Source organism: Anas platyrhynchos, chromosome 33, assembly GCF_047663525.1.
Source record: "Anas platyrhynchos isolate ZD024472 breed Pekin duck chromosome 33, IASCAAS_PekinDuck_T2T, whole genome shotgun sequence".
NCBI lineage: Eukaryota > Metazoa > Chordata > Aves > Anseriformes > Anatidae > Anas > Anas platyrhynchos.
The window spans coordinates 448582-472269 of NC_092618.1; the positions used below are offsets into that span (position 1 = coordinate 448582).

Below are 23688 nucleotides of genomic sequence, written 5' to 3' on the forward strand. Positions count from 1 at the left end.
GCTTTTTCCACATGCCTCCCTCACATGGCCATTGTCTCCCTGTTTGTCAGCACTGCAACAGTTGCCTACCTGAAGCCCCTCTCCACATTTTTGCCATCCCTGGACCTGGTGTTGTCATTTCTGTACTCGGTGGTGCCTCCAGCAGTGAACCCTCTTATCTACAGCATTAGGAACAAGGACATTAAGGATGCCTTGAGGAAACTCTTTGGTACCTACATTTCAGCATTAATAGTGGGCCCCATATCATAATAGGTCTCCCAAGTCATCTGAAAAAACTGTAAGGAAAATTTGTTGTAATTATTTTTCTTTCTTATTATTTCCCATATCTTTGATGTTTTGACTGAGTGTTATTCTTAAACTCCTGCCTGTTAATTATTTATTTATTCTGATCTAATTAATTCATGTACCTATAGAACCAGTCTCTTTTGTGTAGATAAAGACAATAACTAATACAGCAGAAATTCATTGGTCTCAGCTGCCATCTCTTCCCATCTCCTCTGCAGCTGGGCGAGCAGCCCCAGCACACAGAAGGGGCTCAGGGCCATGAGCCCAGCTGCCACATGGAGGAGAAGCCCCAGTGGCCCTCAGGGCTGCCCCTCACTGCCTGCTGGGCTCTGCCTGTCTGCTGCCTTCAGGTCAGGGCTGCTGCTTCCCTGGAGCCATGGCCATGGCCAGCAGCAGGACGTGGCCTTTTCACTGCTGCTCTCTTTTGGCTTTCATTTTGTTCTCTTGTGCACTTGTATTTGGGTAAGACCGTAGATCTCCTGTACTGTTGTTTCTGCAGTGGCGTCCCTATGGCTGCAGGCAGCAGCAGGCAATGTGCAGCCGTGGGTCACAGCTGGCCTCCCTGATACCACGGCAGTAACAAAAGGGGCTGCTCAGGGATTCAGGTTTTCTGGGCTTCTTCATGGAGCGAAGGACACACACTGAATCTCTCAGGGGGGTCTGTGAGAGACCAAGGACTCAACCAAGAGCTCCCTTTATAGTGGCACTTGCCCAAGCAGACAACAACTGGTCTTCAACTGATTTCCATGGGACTGCACCCCCTGCAGAGGGTTGGATGGCCAATGCCAGCCTGGAGAGGAATCCGGAGCTGTCAGGAGATGTAAGGGGATCTCCAGGAACAACATCAAATGAGTGACCATCCAAATAAATGCCTTGTAAAGGAAAAGGCAAATTTGAGGAGTTCTTGGGCTAAGGAGGGCTTTCGTATGCCAAGAGAGGTGGTGAAGAGCCAGCAGACAAAGGCCCATAAGACTATAGAGTAATTGAGGCTCTTTGGAGCCTCGTGGGCCAGGTCTGTTGCAGCACTTGTCTGCCATTTGTGCCCTTAGAGACACCCCATGGCCCTACCAAGCACTGCCCAGTACTGCTGAGCCACCAGGGCAGATGGAAAGGGGCTCAGCAGCAGAGATCCCCATGGAGTTCAGTCTGCTGCCCACCCTGAGCAGCACAGACAGGGCAGAGACCCCGGGGGCACCACAGTCCCCTGGTTCTACAGAGCAGCACTGCCAGCTCGGGGCTCTGTGGGGAACATGGACAAGGAAGAAATAACGGCTGGCCAGGCCAGCACAGACACATTGTCCTGGGTAAGGCTCTCTGGGAGCAGGGAATGACCTGGGGAAGAGCAAGGCAGCATTTCTGTGCCTGCACTGGTGGGTAAAAGAGAAAAAGAAAGCTCTTTGTGCAGACACCTCGGAGAAGGCTGCGCTAAGGCTTGGCCAGGCCTGGGGAGCAGGGCTGGCCCTGTGGGGCACAGGCACTGTGTCCTGGGGATCTCCCAGGCAAGAGACCAGGGCTCCTACATAGGCAAGGACCTCCATTTCTCTGCACCATGGACACCTCCTTACTCAACACATCCAGCAAATAAACACCTATTAGCAACTTGCTTCTTTTCTTCTAGAAGAATTGGGGGAAAGAATAGCAAATGTAAGTAAACTCACAAATTGCAAACCACAGAAGGCCTTGAAGATGTGCAAGCACTGCTCAGAAACAGTGACAACAGTTGTGGGTGATCAACATTGTTCTGGTTACGTTATCAAAAACAGAGCACCACAAGGGGCTGCTCTGCAGAGAGTATTGTGGAGAAAGAGAATTGTGGCTTGAGCTTAGGAGAAAAAAGAGGGTTTATAATCTTTGGAAAAGTGGACAGGCCACTAGGGAGGACTATAAGGATGTTGCAAGGATGTGCAGGGACAAAATTAGAAAGGCCAAAGCTCATCTGGAGCTCAATCTGGCTACTGCCGTTAGAGATAACAAAAAATGTTTTTATAAATACATCAACACAAAAAGGAGGACTAAGGAGAATCTCCATCCTTTCCTGGATGCGGGGGGAAACTTAGTTACAAGAGATGAGGAAAAGGCGGAGGTGCTGAATGCCTTCTTCACCTCAGTCTTTAGCAGCAAAACCGGTTGTTCTCTGGATACCCAGTACCCTGAGCTGGTGGAAGGGGATAGGGAGCAGGATGTGGCCCTCACTATCCACGAAGAACTGGTTGGTGACCTGGTACGGCACTTGGATGTGCACAAGTCGATGGGGCCGGATGGGATCCACCCAAGGGTACTGAGAGAACTGGCAGAGGAGCTGGCCAAGCCCCTAACCATCATTTATCAGCAGTCCTGGCTACTGGGGGAGGTCCCAGTTGACTGGCGGCTAGCAAACATGACGCCCATCTACAAGAAGGGCCGGAGGGCAGATCCGGGAAACTACAGGCCTGTCAGTTTGTCTTCAGTGCCTGGGAAGCTCATGGAGCAGATTCTCTTGAGAGTCATCATGCAGCACTTGCAGGGCAAACAGGCGATCAGGCCCAGTCAGCATGGGTTTATGAAAGGCAGGTCCTGCTTGACGAACCTGATCTCCTTCTACGACAAAGTGACGCGCTGGGTGGATGAGGGAAAGGCTGTGGATGTGGTCTACCTTGACTTCAGCAAGGCTTTTGACACCGTCTCCCACAGCATTCTCCTCAAGAAACTGGCTACTCTTGGCTTGGACTGGCGCATGCTTCGTTGGGTTAGAAACTGGCTGGATAGCCGGGCCCAAAGAGTAGTGGTGAATGGAGTCAAGTCCAGTTGGAGCCCAGTCACTAGTGGCGTCCCCCAGGGCTCGGTGCTGGGGCCGGTCCTCTTTAATATCTTCATCAATGATCTGGACGAGGGCATTGAGTGCACCCTCAGTAAGTTTGCAGATGACACCAAGCTAGGTGTGTGTGTCGATCTGCTCGAGGGTAGGAAGGCTCTGCAGGAGGATCTGGATAGGCTGCACCGATGGGCTGAGGTCAACTGCATGAAGTTCAACAAGGCCAAGTGCCGGGTCCTGCACCTGGGGCGCAATAACCCCAAGCAGAGCTACAGGCTGGGAGATGAGTGGTTGGAGAGCTGCCAGGCAGAGAAGGACCTGGGAGTGATGGTGGACAGTCGGCTGAATATGAGGCAGCAGTGTGCTCAGGTGGCCAAGAAGGCCAACGGCATCCTGGCTTGTATAAGAAACAGTGTGGCCAGCAGCACTAGGGAAGTGATTGTCCCCCTGTACTCGGCTCTGGTGAGTCCGCACCTCAAGTACTCTGTTCAATTTGGGCCCGTCGCTACAAGAAGGATATGGAGGTGCTGGAGAGAGTCCAGAGAAGGGCAACAAAGCTGGTGAGGGGCCTGGAGAACAAGTCCTACGAGGAGCAGCTGAAGGAGCTGGGCTTGTTCAGCCTGGAGAAAAGGAGGCTCAGGGGCGACCTTATTGCTCTCTACAGATACCTTAAAGGAGGCTGTAGCGAGGTGGGGGTTGGTCTGTTCTCCCACGTGCCTGGTGACAGGACGAGGGGGAATGGGCTTAAGTTGTACCAGGGGAGTTTGAGGTTGGATCTTAGGAAGAACTTCTTTACCGAAAGGGTTGTTAGACATTGGAACAGGCTGCCCAGGGAAGTGGTGGAGTCACCATCCCTGGAAGTCTTTAAAAGACGTTTAGATGTAGAGCTGAGGGATATGGTTTAGTGGGGACTGTTAGCGTTAGGTCAGAGGTTGGACTCGATGATCTTGAGGTCTCTTCCAATGTAGAAATTCTGTGATTCTGTGATTCTGTGAGTAACTCTGTCCAAGCCAGAACCAGTACAGGGACTCATGATGGACAAGAAGGCTCCCTCTGAGTTCTGGAAGGAGCCAGGAAGGTGCTAATAAGCACCAGGACAATTGAGGAAGCCCAAAGCCCCTTCTGAAGGGTCACTCCTGCCCTAGCACCTCCCAGGACTGACATGGAACTGGCTCACAGGCATCAGAGGGTCTGGGAGTCCAGCAGCAGTGCCACGGGCTTGAAGGGTCACAACCAGCTCATATCTACCTGATCAGATTCTGGCCCAAAAAGGGTGTGTTTTGAAGGTATGGTATTATGAGGTATGTATTGCCTCAGAAATTCCTCATCTGTTCCTAAGTCAATGTCTCTAAAGTGGATTGTGTGTTGAGCTCTTTCTGAAGTAGGTGACAGGTCACCCCTTGACTCCTGGCTGGGATCAGTGCCTTTAGGCTCACATCTGCCGGGGTCCATGATAGGGCAGCAGAAGGCACCTGTTTTGCACACAGTTTGTGAAATCCACTCCTCCTAAGTATTGGGTAGGACCCATAGGGGAAGAGGTCTTGGACAGGGGTTGTAATGACAGAGGTGTCAGCTTTTGCCTAAAGTCATCCTTCAGGACTGCTTTCAGTTTTCTACACAGAGGGGGATGCTGCCTCCAAGATGCCCGGGGGAAACCGGAGCATACATGAGGACTTGGGAAAAATTACTCTGGAAACATAGGAGCCATTCTTGAACCAAAACTTGTAGGCAGGACACATAAGTTTGTAGTGGTGCAGACCTGCTGGGCACGCTGTGCAGAGTGCTCCATGCTGGCTTAGGAGCTGCTTCTTTCTCAAGAACAGAGTAGCCAACAGAGGTGAGACAGATACCCCGAGATTATGAATGTCATGAGAATCCTGCTCCCAAACAGATTACTGATACAGGGAGTTCAGGAGAAGGCTGGCCATGAGAAAGATGAGATTTGGGGTAGGGAAGAGGAGCTTGGCCAGCAAAAATTAATGATTTTGAAAAGGTAAGAGGGTTCAGGTAAAGTAGATCCTGCTGTAAAACAGTCTTAAAACAGTCATGTGAAGCCCTTCCCCTATTTTAATGTGTAATCTTTATCCCTAAACCTAAATGCTACTCCAGTCCCTGACAGGGCTCCACAACTGTAATCCTGACCTCAAACTATCCCTTGAAACAAAACTCAGCCGACAGCCCCTTTCCCTTACCTTTACGCTCTTGCTCACCCTGATCCCTGCCCTTAACACTAGCATTAAAATGCTCTGTTAAAACCTACAGTGCTTGGCAGAAATACCCTAAACAAAACCCTACAGCAAAGAGCTTTTACATAACCTAACCACAGACCTGACACCCCAAGCAGAACAACAAATCCTACCATTAAACATTTGCTTAATCTCTACCCCAGAAAGGTGAGACCCAACCGCATACATGAATAATTAACATCCTAAGATCCTGTTCCTGTGCTTTAACCTCCTCACTTCCAACCCATGTCCTAACCCTCAACTTATGCTTTGGCCGTTTGGGGCAGGGCAGAAATTTGAGATTGCTGTGCAGTCACATGGCATTCAAAGATGAATGTGAGGGGCCATGGATCTGATCACATTGTGGACCACAAAGAAGAGACGGGTAGGAATGCTCTGAGGAGCTCAGCTCTGCCTTAGGCTCTCCTGCACCAGCAGAAGGAATGTGACTATGGAAATGACTGTGAGGTCACTTCTGTTTCTGCAGTTGATAGGGCAGCAGCAGGAACGTGTCACCGAAAGGGACTCTAAGGTCACTTCTGTCCGAAGTAGTTGACAGGTCACCCTTGACTTCTAACTGGGATCTGTACTTTTTGGCTGACATCTGCCAGCAGCCCTGGTAGGCCAGCAGAAGGCACCTGGCTGGCATGCTGACTGTGGGATCCTCTCTGCCTCCATACCCAGGAGGACCCAGACAGAAAGAAGGCCCACATATGGATTGTCCTGACCCCTCTGCTTGAGTCCATGACTGGACTGCAGCAGGCACAAGGCTTGTGTGTGTCTAGCCAAGAAGCTGCAAGGCCAGCGGCAGGCCCATGGCTTGGACGATGCTGGTGAGGCGACTTCTGTCTGGTTGGCTGACAGGCCTCAAGAAGGCTGATGGGTTGCGATGCCTGCTTTAGGAGTGGTTTCCACCCTGATGGAGCTTTCTTTCATAGTAGGAAAGAGCAGGAGAGAAAAAAAAACTGCTACAAAGTGCACCTTGGAAGGTTGTCTCTGGCCACAAGGAGTGAGAATTGTCCCTCAGAGTATACTGCTGTGTTGCCAGAGCTCACCCAATTTGTAGTAAGTGATAAGACCCTGGTTTTGAGTTTCAAGGAACAGCTGGTGAGGGTTGATGAGACATTGGTGAAATGATGGAAATGCTGGGATAAGAGCAAGGTGGTGTACTGAGATGGGTGTCTGCAAACTTCGATGAAATAGGGGGTTGTGGTTTAAACCAGCCGGCAGCTAAACACCACACAGCTGTTTGCTCACCCTCCTCCCTCCTTCTCTGGGATGGGGGAGAGAAACGAGAAAACTGAAGCCTGTGAGTAAAGACAGTTTATTAAGACAGGAAAATAATAATAATAATAATAACAACAACAACAATAATGATGATAATAGTACTACTACTAATCCTGTGTACGAAACTAGTGATGCACAATGCAGTTGCGCACCACTCACAGATGCCCAGCCTAACCCCGAGCAGCCAGCCCCACCACCCCGGCTAGCCACCCCTTATATATTATTCAGCATGACATCAGGTGGGACGGAATACCACTTTGGCCAGCTTGGATCAGCTGTCCTGGGTTTGTCCCCTCCCAGCTCCTGCTGCACTCCCAGCCTGCCTGCTAGCAGGACAGAGTGAGAAGCTGGAAAGTCCTTGGCTCAGTGTAAGCACTGCTCTGCAACAACCAAAGCATCAGTGTGTTATCAACATTCTTCTCCTAGATCCAGAACATAGCACCCTACCAGCTACTAGGAGGAAAACCAACTCTATCCTAGCTAAAACCAGGACAGAGAGTGAGCAAGGTGGACAAATGTTTGATATCCTCTGTCTGCAAGGCAGTTATGTCCGGAGTCCATCCAGTAAACTTTTGTATCTTTGAAATACCCGCTCCTGAAGTAGTCTAGGCCAAGTATTCACAGAGCATCTGGGCCAGTCTCAGTGGGGTGATTTTGCCACTCTTCTTCCACACAGTTAGACTCACTTCAGCCTCTAATGCAGTTAACTCTTGGGACCCCCCTGTCATTCAAGAAATGCAAATGGGTTCTGGCCCTTTGTAGCTTGATGGCATTACAGTACACTGTCCACTAGAACCTGATTCTTCTGTGGGTGTGATGTGCCAGGCTCAAAGTCCAATACACCCAATTGCCCCCATCTTCCTTCTGGCTTGAGGTCAGGCCTTTCTAGATCATGGTATTCATTATTCTATTTCACACAGAATTTCTAGGTTGGAAGAGACCTCAAGATCATCGAGTCCAACCTCTAAGTCCAACCTCTAGTTTGGAGGACTGCTGACTAGAAACTGGAGCAGCAATTTTCTCGGAAGAACCGCTTTTTGCCAATGTTTTTCCTTGTGCCTCATGCATCTATGCCTCTAGGGTGGAGGTAGGGTAGATTTTTGCATCCCGTTTTCTCATGGCCTCTTCATGGTCACACAGTCAAAACCATAGGGTGACATGTAGTATGCACCCACTATATCAACTTTATTGAGCAGAGGGATGCTTACACCTAATAGCTGAGCTATTGGTTCGTGCAGGTGGGGAGGAAGATGTATTCTCTTGTAGTTCTTGGACCTCTTGGGAAAGTTTCTCTCTAGACAGGATGCAGGCCCATAGGGAAGAACAGAGACTTTCTTTGTAATGCCAGAGTTGTCTAGCCAATTCATCCACCATGGGTTTCTCTTGGTCTTTCCAGCTCATTACTACCAACAAGTTAGCACAAGATGATGGTGCGCTCTGTAAAAACTTCTGCCACATGGGTCATGTGCACATGACTTCATCTGCATCTTTGGATAGCTGCTCATTGTCTAGGTTTCTACTAATCACCTTCAGCATGGCTAATTCCCTCAGGTACCGGATACCCCTCTGCATGGTGGTCCACTTGCCTGGTTGACAAGATTTTTCTTGAAGGGAGACCTTTCCTTAATGTTAACAGGAGTAAGTTCTTTTTTCCCCTTTTCCAATTGTTTTGTCAGCCAGTCTTTCCCTAGACGGGGATCCCAGCAGCTTTGCTTCCCTGCCCTTTAATTCCAGGCTATTGACCCCTTTCTTGGAGCACTGGTGCAGCCAAGTGACAATGTGCTCACCGAGATGATAGATGAAATCTGTCCCCATATCTTGTAGCTTATCCTAGGATAGGAATTGGTGGTTTCTGATGCTTATATGACCTCTGCTTCTTTGTCCTCCTGCTTCCATGATGGCACAACTTTGAGGAAATCTTCCTCATCTTCTTCTTCCCCCTTTCTTGTCTGGGTAGGAGTTTCTTTCCTTTCTTAAGAAAAACTGATTTTCACACCCATTGTTTACTCTTGCATGAAGAGGCAACCGATACTGGCACAAGTTGGTTCTCTGGCCCAGCCATGGAGCTCATCGCAGGGGCAGGAGTGGCTGCAGGGGCAGGAGTGTCTGCAGGGCCCAACACAGGAGTTGTTCTGTCTGCAGGGATTTTGGGATTAGTTGGAATGGCTGCAGGGTCTATTGCAGGTTTTGGAGTAGTGACAGGGCCTGCCACAGGGGTTGGTTTAACTTTGGGCCCACTTCAGGAGCTGGAGTGCCTGCAGGGCCTTTTGCAGTGTTTGGAGTGGCTTTGGACAGGCTATGGATCTGTTACAGGGGCTGACGTGTTGTGGTGTAATTGCCTGAAGTAACTAGGAAAATAAAACTAACATTCACATTTTTAAGGAAAAGGTACAGCATTGAAGAGGCATTCAGGGTAGGGCATAACTGCATTATTCCCTAGGCTCCCAACCTTAGATGCTATCGCGCTGGGGAAACTTGGTGTGCTAGCCCTAAGGAACAGCACGGAGCGTAGAGTGGAGTGGAGACACCACAGCTGGGCTCTGTAATCAGGTGGGGCCTCGATTGTTCTTGTGCACAAAGCTGCACTTTTTGCCACCCTAAGCCAAAGACCTGTCATGTTTTGACAAATGCTGTACCCTAGTGTACTTTTTGCTCATTATAATATCATTATAATACCAAAACACACCTCCATCCCAAAAGCTACCTGCCTCCAAGGTGCGACCACCCTTCACTGAGCATGCGCTTTGAATTTCTCGGAGCCTATTACTTTAAACAGAGATGGGAAAACTTTACACCAATCATAACTAAGATATGCTTGACTAGAGCCACTCAAGCTCCACCTAAAAGATAGAAAATAATATAAATTGGCCCAAGAGAGAGGGGATGGCAGGGAAGATACCACCGTCAGGGGAGATACCATCCCGAGGACATACAACATCCTTAGGACCTCCTGACTCCTGGGATCAGTCGACGGGCTGGGCCTCTCTTCCCCCCAATTGGGACGCCTTTGGGTGAGATCTGAATACTTGCTTATAAATCTCTATAGAGTCTTTGATCTTTTTAACGAGTTTTATTTCTAGGCTGCGCACCTGTAACACCTGTAACACCTGTAACATCTATAACATCTGTAACACCTCTAACACCTATAATACCTGTATATTTCATGCATACTAGCTTGCTTTTGCAGATAGTCACTATCATCGGCAATCCAAAAGAACCTGATTATCTGTTGCTGTAATAAACCGTACTTGATTGCATTGTGATAGCTCTCATTAAGTGCAACTAGGGTGAGGGTGGTTATCCGTGATAGTTCAGTGTTCTGAATCTAACCAGACCCCCAGACGGTTAATGCGTTTTTGGTGAATGTCTGACTGGACCCCCAGACAGTTAATGTGTTTTTGGTGAATGTCCGACTGGTTCAGTACTCTGAATCCGATCGGGCCCGTAACGGTTAATCAGCTAAACCCCTTAACGCGACAGTAAAATTGGTGTAGTCAGCAGGATTGCTATGGATAAACTACTGCAAAAATACAAATGTGCCCCTTCCCAGGCAGGGAAGGACTGTCGTGGTTCCGCTCGAGTGGGCAGCCGAGCTCCACCACAGCCGCTCTCTCACTCCCCCTCCTCAAAGAGGAATGGGGAGAAAATATGTGAAAAGGGCTCAAGGATTGAGATAAGGACGAGAAAATCACGCAATAATTATTGTAACGGGCAAACCAGACTCAGCATAAGAAGACAGATAGTAAGATTTATTGCTCATTACTAACAAGCTAGAGAAGTGAGAAACAAAGGAAAGAAACCAAAAGCACCTTCCCCCCTATCCACCCTCTTCCACCTCCTCCCCCCGAGCGGCGCAGGGGAACGGGGGAATGGGGGTTATGGTCAGTCTACAGCACTTCTTCTCTGCCACTCTTTCTCGGTCACTCTCGTCCCCTGTGCTGTGGGGTCCCACCTACGGGATACAGTCCTTGATGAACTGATCCGGCGTGGGCTTCCCACAGGCAGCAGCTCTTCCAGAACTGCTCCAGATATGGGTCCGTAGCACGGGGTCCATCCCTCAGGAGCAGACTGCTCCAACCTGGCTCCCCCACGGGCAGCAGCTCCTGCCAGGTCACCTGCTCCTGCGTGGTCTCCTCTCCATGGGCTACAGGTGTGGCCCAGAATCTGCTCCGGCAGGGGTCTTCCACAGGCGGCAGCCTCCATCGGTGCAGGGCCACCTGCTCCACCGTGGTCTCCTCCACACGCTGCAGCGTGGAACCCTGCTCCGCCGTGGTGCTCCATGGGCTGCAGGGGGACATCCTGCTTCACCAAGGTCCTCACCACAGGCCGCAGGGGACTTCTTCTCCGGCGCCTGGAGCACCTCTCCCCCTCCTTCTTCACTGACCTTGGCGCCTGCAAGGCTGTTTTCACACTCCCTTGACTCTCCCGGCTGCTGTGTGGCACAGCGTTTTTTTCCCTGTCTTAAATATGCTCTCACAGAGGCGCAAAACAACATGGCTTATTGGCTCAGATCTGGAAAACAATGGGGCCCTTCCCAAACATGGGGCAGCTTCTAGATCTTTCTCACAGAAACCACCCCTATGGCTCCCTGCTACCAAAACCTTGCCACGTAAACCCACTACAAGGAGTTTTCCCAAAAGTTTTGGAAAGATGAGGAGAAAGTGGTAGAGCGCATTGAGCAGTGTCAGGCTTCACAAAAGACTGGTCAAAGAAAGGGTAAAGGTGTGATTTGTGCTGTGTTAGGAGCCTGTTTGTCTTGTGCTCGGCAAAAAGCTAAGGAAACTCCTGCTCCCAAACTGATCTCTGATGCGGAACATACAGCTTTGAAATGGTGGCAGAGCTCAAGGAGGAGGTGGAGAGGCTGAGGGCCATCAGGGAGTGTGAGCGGGAGATAGACTTCTGGAGCAACTCCCTGCAGGGCCTCAAGGAGAGGTACCGGGGTGAGACACCCCAAACGGGGGTGGACCCCCTGCCCTGTCGCCGTCGGGCAGAGGGAGGGGATCTGGGAGTTGAGGAGGAGTGGAGACAGGTCCCTGCGCGACAGGGCAGGCGATGCCCTCCCCTTCCGGCCCCACCTTCCCAGGTGCCCTTACGAAACAGGTTTGAGGCCCTGGAGATTGAGAGACCACCAACTGAGGAAGAGATAGAAAGTGTTCCCAGGAGGATGCCTAGGGCGAGGAGGTCGACTCCACGCATCAGGACTGCCTCCACCAAGAAAGAAAGAAGGGTGATTGTCATGGGAGACTCTATCCTTAGGGGGACAGAGGGCCCTATTTGTCGGCCTGACCCTACCCGTAGGGAAGTCTGCTGCCTCCCTGGGGCCAGGGTCAGGGACGTTGCCAGGAAGCTCCCCAACCTGGTACGCCCCTCTGATTATTATCCTCTCCTGATAGTCCAGGCGGGCAGTGATGACATTGATGACAGAAGCCTGAAGGCTATCAAAAGAGACTTTAGGGGGCTGGGACGGTTAGTGGACGGAGCAGGAGTGCAGGTAGTGTTTTCGTCCATCCCTACGTTGACAGGGAGGGGTACGGAGAGGACAAGGAAAGCCCACCTGTTAAACACGTGGCTCCGGGGCTGGTGCCTACGCAGAAATCTTGGGTTTTTTGACCATGGGGCAGTTTACTCAGCACCTGGTCTGATGGCTGTAGACGGGTCCCTATCCTTTAGGGGAAAAAGGATCCTGGGCCAGGAGCTGGCAGGGCTCAATGATAGGGCTTTAGACTAGGTAAGAAGGGGGATGGGGCTGAAGCAAGGACTGTTGGGGCTGTGCCAGGAGGAGCAATGGCAAGGCCGGAGGATAAGGTAAAGGCCCAGCTGAAGTGCATCTACACCAATGCACGCAGCATGGGTAACAAATAGGAGGAGCTGGAAGCCATCGTGCAGCGGGCAGGCTACGACTTGGTTGCCATCACGGAAACGTGGTGGGACCAGTCTCATGACTGGAGTGCTGCGATGCCTGGCTATAGGCTCTTCAGAAGGGACAGGCAGCACAGAAGGGGTGGCGGTGTGGCTCTCTATATTAGAGAGTCTTTCGATGTTGTAGAACTCGAGGCTAGGAATGACAAGGTCGAGTCCCTTTGGGTTAGGATCGGCAGGGACAACAAGGCTAGTGTCCTGGTCGGGGTCTGCTATAGACCGTCGAACCAGGATGAGGAGACGGATGAGGAGTTCTACAGGCAGCTGACAGAAGTTGCGAAATCGTCAGCGCTTGTACTCGTGAGGGACTTCAACTTCCCTGACATATCCTGGAAGCACAACACAGCCCAGAGAAAGCAGTCTAGGAGGTTTCTGGAGAGTGTGGAAGATAGCTTCCTGACGCAGCTGATTAGTGAACCTACCAGCGGTGGTGCCCTGCTAGACCTTCTCTTCACAAACAGAGAAGGACTGGTGGAGGATGTGATTGTTGGGAGCAGTCTTGGGCAGAGTGACCACGAAATGGTGGAGTTCACTATTCTTGGCGAGGCCAGGAAGGGAACCAGTAAAACCACTGTACTGGACTTTCGGAGGGCTGACTTTGGGCTGCTCAGGACACTAGTTGGTGGAGTCCCATGGGAGGCGGTTCTGAAGGGCAGAGGGGTCCAGAAAGGCTGGGCGCTCTTTAAGAGGCAAATCCTAATGGCACAGGAGCAGTCTATTCCCATGCGCCCAAAGATGAGCCAGCGGGGAAGAAGACCAGCCTGGCTCAACAGAGAATTGTGGCTTGAGCTTAGGAGAAAAAAGAGGGTTTATAATCTTTGGAAAATTGGGCAGGCCACTAGGGAGGACTATAAGGATGTAGCGAGGCTGTGCAGGGACAAGATTAGGAAGGCCAAAGCTCATCTGGAGCTCAATCTGGCTACTGCTGTTAAAGATAACAAAAAACGCTTTTATAAATACATCAACACAAAAAGGAGGACTAGGGAGAATCTCCATCCTTTCCTGGATGCGGGGGGAAACTTAGTTACAAGAGATGAGGAAAAGGCGGAGGTGCTGAATGCCTTCTTTGCCTCAGTCTTTAGCAGCAATACCGGTTGCTCTCTGGATACCCAGTACCCAGAACTGGTGGAAGGGGACGGGGAGCAGGATGTGGCCCTCACTATCCACGAAGAACTGGTTGGTGACCTGGTACGGCACTTGGATGTGCACAAGTCGATGGGGCCGGATGGGATCCACCCAAGGGTACTGAGAGAACTGGCAGAGGAGCTGGCCAAGCCCCTAACCATCATTTATCAGCAGTCCTGGCTATCGGGGGAGGTCCCAGCTGACTGGCGGCTAGCAAACATGACGCCCATCTACAAGAAGGGCCGGAGGGCAGACAAAGTGACAAAGTGACGCGCTGGGTGGATGAGGGAAAGGCTGTGGATGTGGTCTACCTTGACTTCAGCAAGGCTTTTGACACCGTCTCCCACAGCATTCTCCTCAAGAAACTGGCTGCTCTTGGCTTGGACTGGCGCACGCTTCATTGGGTTAGAAACTGGGTGGATAGCCGGGCCCAAAGAGTTGTGGTAAATGGAGCCAAGTCCAGTTGGAGCCCAGTCACTAGTGGCGTCCCCCAGGGCTCGGTGCTGGGGCCGGTCCTCTTTAATATCTTCATCAATGATCTGGACGAGGGCATTGAGTGCACCCTCAGTAAGTTTGCAGATGACACCAAGCTAGGTGCGTGTGTCGATCTGCTCGAGGGTAGGAAGGCTCTGCAGGAGGATCTGGATAGGCTGCACCGATGGGCTGAGGTCAACTGCATGAAGTTCAACAAGGCCAAGTGCCAGGTCCTGCATCTGGGGCGCAATAACCCCAAGCAGAGCTACAGGCTGGGAGAGGAATGGTTGGAGAGCTGCCAGGCAGAGAAGGACCTGGGAGTGATGGTGGACAGTCGGCTGAATATGAGGCAGCAGTGTGCTCAGGTGGCCAAGAAGGCCAACGGCATCCTGGCTTGTATCAGAAACAGTGTGGCCAGCAGCACTAGGGAAGTGATTGTCCCCCTGTACTCGGCTCTGGTGAGGCCGCACCTCGAGTACTGTGTTCAGTTTTGGGCCCCTCGCTCCAAGAAGGACATCGAGGTGCTTGAGCGGGTCCAAAGAAGGGCGACGAAGCTGGTGAGGGGCCTGGAGAACAAGTCCTATGAGGAGCGGCTGAAGGAGCTGGGCTTGTTCAGCCTAGAGAAGAGGAGGCTCAGGGGTGACCTTATTGCTCTGTATAAGTACATTAAAGGAGGCTGTAGCGAGGTGGGGGTTGGCCTGTTCTCCCATGTGCCTGGTGACAGGACGAGGGGGAATGGGCTAAAGTTACGCCAGGGGAGTTTTAGGTTAGATGTTAGGAAGAATTTCTTTACTGAAAGGGTTGTTAGGCACTGGAACGGGATGCCCAGGGAGGTGGTGGAGTCACCATCCCTGGAAGTCTTCAAAAGACGTTTAGATGTAGAACTTAGGGGTATGGTTTAGTGGGGACTGTTAGTGTTAGGTTAGAGGTTGGACTCGATGATCTTGAGGTCTCTTCCAACCTAGAGATTCTGTGATTCGGTGTGATTCTGTGAAATCAGAGATTGAGGTGTTGAAGTCATCATTGGCCTTTGAAAGGGAGACGGGAAAAACATTAGGAATCAGAGTGGATAAACTTTTGGATGAAAATGACAAACTTGTGAGTGAAAATGATAAACTTGTGCATGAGGATAATCATCTTAAACAATTGCTGGAGAGGGTTAGTCATCTGTTAAACAAAGTACAGCCTTGCACTCCGGTCATACAGATTCGTGGAGGGCTGCATAGTGTAGAACCTGAAAGCTGGGACAGTGATTTCTGGTCTGACAGTGATGATGGTGTTGAAGAGATTTCTGATTCTGAACCCCAATCCATTTCCTTGAGACCTTTGGTTAAGACTGAGACTACTATTGATGATAATGATGAAATCCGCACTACTGTGCAAACAATTCCGTTGCCACCAGCAGAGTTGGTTAAAATACAGGAGAAGTTCTCAAGGCGGTCAGGGGAATCAGAAGTTGAGTATGTGTGTCGAGTTTCTCTTAAAGGAGGAGATCGAATGATGTTGTGTAAGGAAGAGGTAGGAGGCTTTTGGAGACCTGGAGTATTTTTAACCACCACACCAGGAGATGACCTGGCTGTAGCAGTACAGAAAGCAGCCTGTATTCAAGCGATATATGAAAGAGATGAATTTAGGAAATTCCCGATGTTAGCTCCTATTGATCCGGTTCGGTTAACCCCTCATCTGTGGACTCCCTGATTGTCTTAAGATGTTTGTAGCAAACACCCAAGATCACATACTAGCTGCTTGTAGGGATGATGATAGTGGTTGTAGGCGAAATCCTAACTCCCCTATTCCCACCTGGAGTGAATTGGTACAAGACATAGATAAGTACGGACACCGAATGGGCTGGATTAATTCATCCAGTATTAAATCCCAAGACCACTCTCGGCGAGTCCGCCAAATCCACACTAAAAATCCCAGATATCCCAAATTCAAAGAGAGGTTGAAACCTAATAGGGAACGAGGTGAGTTGTGTCGGCAAAAAACTCTTATCCCCGGGGAGGGCAATGAGCCACCCTGCTCAGCGGGCATTAGCAATTCAATGGCTCTCTAATGAACACTCTGACCCTATTATCGCTATTCCTGTTGAACCCCCAAAAATATTGGTAAATTTTCTTATTGATACCAGGACCCAAATGTCAGTAATTACACATGAGACAGCACAAACCCTGAGCATAACACCTGGTCAATGCAGGGTTAAATTCACGGGAATCAATGGTGTGGAAAAACAGTGCCCCACTGTAAAAATTTCACTCTGGTTGCCAGAGGAACAAAAATTAACCAGGGTAGAAGTATTAGTTGGTGCTGCATACACTAATATTTTAGGATTTGACAGACTGCATGGTTGTATGTGGAAACTCCCTGATGGAACTGTGTGGAGTTTCGCGACACATCAAAGGGATTCAGGCACCATGAGACTGAGCCTGTTACAAACATCCATACCCCTATCCCCTCTAAAATCATTAATGATCGGGCAGTATCTGTTGTCAGCAGCAGCACTTATGGGGATTGACGGGGTGATAACAGAATTGGAAAAAAGAGGCATTATTAAAAGGACCAATTCACCTTACAATTCACCAGTGTGGCCAGTAAAGAAACCAACCAGGCAATGGCATTTTACAGTGGATTACAGACAGTTAAATGCTAACACTACACCTTTGAATGCCACAGTTCCAAACATGGCAGAGATAGTGAAAGCCCTCTGTGTTTCTAACAGTAGCAATAGTGCTAACTACTCCCAAATATTTCTATGCATGGGAAATCAAAGATTGCTATTTCACCCTCTTTCTAACCCTGCCGGTTGAATACAACCGAGCATATTTTATTTTCTTTTGTGTTCACAGGAACCCTGAGCGAACTGTATAGGGACAGCTGGAAGATGACGAATCAACAGTTTGGATTAATGATGCTATGCTTTACCCTGACCTTGACGCAATTACAGACCTTAAAGGAAACTTAGCTACTGTGGCTGTGCTTGGAGCTGAGGTGTTTCACCATGGCATTTAACCATGTATTGTCACAGTATAGCAGTCACTGGAACATCTCAAAACAGAAAGGACCTAAATCTCTCTACTTTAGTTCTACATGGAAACAAAATATTTTCAAAAGATGAATGGAGTTGGAACAATTCTCTAAGAATGGCTGAACTTCAAGCCATGTCTGGATTCGTGGTCAAAGGATAAGAAGCCTCTGCCCCTGCAGATTATTGAAAACGAACCGACTCAGCTTCCCATTGGTCTAACTCCTTCCATCTTCAACACAGGTCCTTACATAATTAAAAATGTGGGACAACAACAAATTCTCTTTAACCCTAGTTGGTCCCTAAAAAGGGTAGAGCTAGCGCTGCACATTAGTATCTCTGAAATTAACTCACAATGTACCACCTTTCTGAGAACTGCCTACACCGGCTGGTTAGCATGGTTACATGGACGTTCTCCAAAACAATCTCAGCGCGTGCCATGGGATGCAACTGGGTTATTAGGGACAGGATTAGGTATCTTAAATAGCATTGATGCTGAGGTCTTAATGAGTAGAATAACTGCTACTACAGATGACCTAAGGAAACTGGAAAAACCAATAAAATAATCCTTATTGGCCTTAGGAGCAAATCAATGGCTTCTATCAGATGTTTTGCCCCATTGGAAACAAATTGAGGAAAATGATCATCAATTAATTGTAAATGCCCTTGGAAAAGCCCAAGGCAATACCTCCCTTGCCTTGAGTTGCATCCAAGCGCAGTTATGGATACAAGCTGTAGCAGCAGCTATTATTAGAGAGGGAGAAGGAGGAACTTTGCCCACTGAAATTTGAAAATTGATTTAGGATAATGCTTCAGAATTTGAAAAAGAATTTCAAGCTTGGTGGCAATTAGTCAACTTTACCCATTATGCAGAAAATGATAAAATTGTTGCCTTTATACTTACTATAAGTAATGCCACTGTATACAATGTATATCCAATCATTGCATTAGGACTCAATCATAATGGAACTATACTTTATCCTAAAGAGCGTAAAGTATGGGCCCATCAAAAGGGAGGAAAGTGGCAAACAATTGATGTAAATGCATGTATTGTGCATGAACAAAAAGGTTTCATCTGTGAAAGTAACACGCTGGAATCTCAAGACATTTCTCTTGACACTGAGCAAAATATTTGCCACTTTGAGATACATCCTAATGAAACCCTTGAAACTGTACTTGTATATATTGGGAAAGGTTGCGTTTGCATGAGAACTCATTGTGATTCTATAGTTGTAGATAATACAGTGGTAGATACCAGTAATCACTCTAATGTTTGTGTTTGCAATTTTACCAAAATTCTAGGATGTGATTTTAAATACTCAGTTCCTGTCTCTTCTTATCAACTTATTGCATCTAATTATATTCTGCTTCATGAACTGCTGCCTACTCCTATAGGAATGAACCTTACCTTGGTGAAGAAATTGCTGGTACATGAGGACCTGAAGCAGATGATGACACAAGTACGAGAAAATGGACACGACTGATTACTGTCCATCATGATACACAAGAAATACATCGAGTGATGGAAAGAGTAAAGAGAGATGAGAGACACCGTTGGTGGGACACTTTGTTTGGATGGTTGCCAGCTGCCAAGGGAATCTTCAACAAGATGCTTCACCCTGTTATTGTTCTGTTAATACTCACTGTATTATGTTTTATACTGACAATTAGTTTGTATGTTAAACTCTGGTTTATGATGAACTTTTAACGAGTTTTATTTCTAGGCTGCGCACCTGTAACACCTGTAACACCTGTAACATCTGTAACACCTGTAACACCTGTAACACCTGTAACATCTGTAACATCTATAACATCTGTAACACCTGTAACACCTATAACACCTGTGTATTTCATGCATACTAGCTTGCTTTTGCAGACTGTCACCATCACCGGCAATGCAAAAGAACCTGATTATCTGTTGCTGTAATAACCCACACTTGATTGCATTGTGATAGCTCTCATTAAGTGCAACTAGGGTGAGGGTGGTTATCCGTGATAGTTCAGTGTTCTGAATCTAACCAGACCCCCAGACGGTTAATGCGTTTTTGGTGAATGTCTGAATGGACCCCCAGACGGTTAATGCGTTTTTGGTGAATGTCTGAACGGACCCCCAGACAGTTAATGTGTTTTTGGTGAACGTCCGACTGGTTCAGTACTCTGAATCCGACCGGGCCGGATTAGAGAAAACTAATCTATAATCTAAGTTAGATGTTGTAGGAAGATGCTGTAGGATCAACGACAGGTCAACGTTGCAAGGAGCCGGGAAGTGCAACAAGGACTTGAGCTAAGCTGGTGCTCGTGTCCAGACATCCAACTCCACCTGCCTTGAGTGGCCACTTTGGCAGATGAAGACCTAATCATCAACAGTTCTTATGAACATTTTCCAAGAAAGACCTATGGAATGAGAAGATACACCTGCCTATTAATCCTGTCCTGTTAAATCCTTGTCCTGTTAAAGGACAAGGAATAATGATGAGAATGCTTGTATGCTAAAGTATGGGGATCTGAGTGTGACACAAATGTTATGGAATAAGGGGTGGCGGTTGTACTGGGTCTGGCTGGGATGGTAACTTTCCCGGCAGCAGCCCATACAGTGCCGTACTCTGCACTTGTAGCTGGAACAGCAGTGTTAACACACCAGTGTTGTGTCTACTGCTGAGCAGCAGTGGCACAGTATTGGGCCTTTCTCTAACCCTCCTAGGGGATGGGCGAAAAGTGAGGAGAGAAACATCACTAGGGCAGCTGACCTAAACCGATCAAAGGGATATTCCATACCATGTGATGTCACACTCAGCAATAAAAGGTGGAAACAGGAAGAAGAGGGGAGGGGTGGGCTCTCGTTTGGAAGACGTCGGTCCTCCTCTCGAACACCGGCTGCGTGCGTTGAGGCCTTGCTTCAAGGACGTGGTCAATCATCGCTCATTTGTGGGAAGTAGAGAATAATTTCTTTCCTCTGCACTTCCATATAGCCTTCATTTATTTTGTTTGTTTGTTTTCCTCCCTTCTTTTTATTTTCCCTTTTCCCCTCCCTTTTCCCCTTTCCCTTTTATTTTCCCTTAGTTAAATTGTTTAGTTCATGGTAGTCTTTATTTAATTATTATAATTATTTCCCTTTAATTAAATTATCCTTATCTCAACCCGTGAGTTGTTCTTTGCTTTACTTCTCCCCCTCCTCATCTAAAGGAGGGGGAGTGAGAGAGCGTTTATGGGGTTTAGCTGCCCAGCACGGTAAAACCACCACACCCGGTCCTTGGGCGAAGACAATCCCACGAGTGGGTTTGCCTTTTCTCGAGGCAGGAGCAACCCACACTGCCTTCCCCATCCACCTTCCTACATGCACTACGGGAACTTTAGCTCCTTTCACAGTGTGTAGGGGTTTTGTTTCAGCAGGACCAGCACGGCTGTCAGACCCCCTATTGTTAACTAGCCAAGTGGCTTCTGGTAGATTTGTGTCCCATTGTTTCCACGTCCCAGCACCTAATGCTCGTAAGAGAATCACAGAATTTCACAGAATTTCTAGGTTGGAAGAGACCTCAAGATGATCGAGTCCAACCTCTGACCTAACACTAACAGTCCCCACTAAACCATCCCGAGCACAGCTGTCCTAAATCCATCCCAATAAAGAAATTTTAAGCGAGGGTGACAGAAAAGTCCCCTGCTTTTTCCCTTTCATATTCATTGATGTCATTGCCAGTCCAATACTAATCACAATCATTTTTTTTACATAGTTTTTAACAGTCCATGGTACCTCTCAACCTTCCCAGAAGCTTGCGTTTGATAAGGGATGTGCTACACCCACTCAACACCATGCCTCTTGGCCCAGAAGGTAAAAGGATTGTTTCAGAAATGACTCCCATTGTCAGACTCAATTCTCTCTGGTGTACCATGACGCCACAATACTTGTCTTTCCAGGCCCTAGACAGTGTTTCGGGCCGTGGTGTGGTTTACAGGGTACGTTTCCAGCCACCCAGTAGTTGCTTCTACCATGCTGAGTATGTACCGTTTGCCTTAGCGAGTTTTTGGGAGTGGTCCAATATAGTCAATCTGCAAGGCCTCACCATATTGAAACCCTAGCCATCTCCCCCTGTTCCAGGGAGATTTTACTTTCGTGGCTTTCTCGATTGCAGCACAGGTCTCACACTCATGGGTAACCTGTGTGATGGCCTCAATGGTCAAGTCCACCCCTCGATCACGAGCCCATCTGTAAGTGGCATCCCTCCCCAGATGTCCTAATGTTTCATGGGCCCATCGGGCTACAAACAGCTCACCCTCACGTTCCCAGTCCAGGTCCACCTGAGCCACTTTGATTTTCGAAGCTCGATCCACTTCTTCGTTGTTCTGATGTTCTTCAGTAGCGTGACTCTTGGGCACGTGGGCATCTGCATGACTGAATGACTAATGCCTGAAGATGCCCAGCTCCTTCCCAGTGCCCCCAGTAATGCCTGGAGACCCCTAATACCTTCCCAGTGCTCCCCAGTGCTGTCTTTAGCCCCCCCAGTTCTGTTCCAGTGCCACTCAGTAATGTCTGGAGATGCCTGGTTCCCTCCCAGTGCCCCCTAGTTCTGTCCTGAGTGCCCCCAGTTCTCTCCCAGTTCCCCCCAGTATTGCTCAGAGTCCCCAAGCACCCTCCCAGTGACCCCCAGTAATGCCTAGAGACCCCCCTGCTCCCTCCCAGTGTCCCCCAGTTCTGCCCAGAGGTCACCAGTACCCTCCCAGTAACCCCCAGTGCTGGCCCCCGTGCCCCAGTGTGCTCACAGTTCCTCCCAGTGCTCCCCAGAGTCCCCAGTGTACGCATCTAGTGCATCCCAGTACCCTCCCAGCATCCCCAAGTGATGCCCAGAGCATACCAATTCCTTCCCAGTGCCTCCCAGCACTGCCTGGAGACCACCCAGTACCCTCCCAGTGCTCCCCTGAGCCACCAGTACCCACCTAGAAGTAGCTAGAGCCCCCAGTACTCTCCCAGTGCCCCCCAGTACTGCACAGAGCCCCTCAATAACACCCCAGTGCCCCACATTGCTGTCTAGAGCCCCTCAGTGTTCTCCCAGTGCCCACCAGTAATGCCTACAGGAGGTCTCTGGGCATTACTGAAGGGCACTGGGAGAGTGCTGGGAAGCTCTGAGCGACACTGGGGGGCGCTGGAAGAGAGCTGAAGATCCGCAGGCATTACTGGGGGGGGGCACTGGGAGGGTGCTGGTGGGCTCTAAGCAACACTGGGACGCATTGGGAGGGAACTGGGGACACTCAGGACAGCGCTAGGGTCACTGGGAGGGAATTGGGGGGGTCTCCAGGCATTACTGGGGCACACTGGAACAGAATTGAGGGGGCTGAAGACAGCACTGGGGGGCACTGGGAGGGTGCTGGGGGGCTCTGAGCAATACTGGGGGGGCACAGGGAGAGTACTGAAGGTCCATAGGCATTACTCGGGGGCACTGGGAGGGTGCTGGGGGGCTCTGGGCAACACTGGGGGGCACTGGGAGGGTGCTGGGGCCTCTAAGCAATATTTGGAGGCACTGGGTGGGTTAACCACTTGCTAGACACCTCTAGATACAGGCACAGCCAGGGATTCGGAAGCTTTTAGAGGGTTCCAGGGATTCAGAAATTCTTTGAAGGTTCCAGGATGGGTCAGGAGAAAAGGGACCCATAACAGGAACTTGGAAGATTGGGTCTACTCCTGGAGAGCTGAACGTTAGGCTTGTTACAAATGAAGTCTCAACTCGATCTGAATTTAGTCATACTTATAAAATGGGTAATATTTAAAGATTTATAGTAATATTTACAAAAGGGTTTTGGGGACTGCTGCGGGGCTAACAGCAGCACAGCAGTCGAGATAGCAGTTCTGACATTCTGTAACGCCTTGACGTCAGGATCTTGGTGGTTTGAACTGTCGTGTAACGGACCGTGGGATTCGGGTCGTTACATAAAGGCTGGAGGGCTGCAAAAGAAAGAAGAGCAGAGATGAAAACCCACTCCTTGCAGAGATCCCCAGGCATCCCCTGCAGACCATGCCAGCCCCACTCGACTCTTCCCCAGGCCAGGAAGAGGCAGTTTCATCTCCCTCTTCATCCAGGTTGCGTGCTCTACAACAGGCTCCCACCTTCTGTCAGCCTTACTGCCCTTTCCCCTGACTCTTCCTCAGGGACACTCAACCCTTTCAGCGGCACTGCCCAGCTCCAGGCTGGGAGGCCATTCCCTGACACCACGGGCTACCCCGTCTCCTCTCCCTCGTTCCTATGGCTGCATTGCTCCTCCGCCCCGAAGCATTTCCCTGGAGCAGGGCAAGGCACGGGGGCCTCTGCCGCTGTCCCCCCAGCCCTAGCACACCCCCCACTGCCCTCACTCACCGCTGAGGATTTCATTCAGCTTCTCCTCGCTCTGGTCCTTGCAGTAGCGCGCAGCAAGACCTAGGCACAGAGATCCCATCAGAGCCCCACTCCCCAGCACGCTCCCAGCAGCGCAGCCCCTGGCCTGGCCAGCCAGGCTGTGCCCCCTCCTGCACCCTGGAGCAAGGGCCCAGTCGGGGGGCTCTGGGGGCAACAGGGCTGTGCCTGGGGCTGCCAAAG

The 23688-nt window shown here is 49.6% G+C and overlaps 1 long non-coding RNA gene across 1 annotated transcript; it reads left to right on the plus strand.

Moving 5' to 3' along the window:
- Nucleotides 1-7639: 7639 nt before the first annotated feature.
- LOC140000319 (uncharacterized) lies at nt 7640-18073 on the plus strand. Its single transcript, XR_011805485.1, has 2 exons — nt 7640-9599; nt 16953-18073. It is a non-coding gene; the product is annotated as an uncharacterized lncRNA (long non-coding RNA).
- The last annotated feature ends 5615 nt before the right edge of the window (nt 18074-23688 follow it).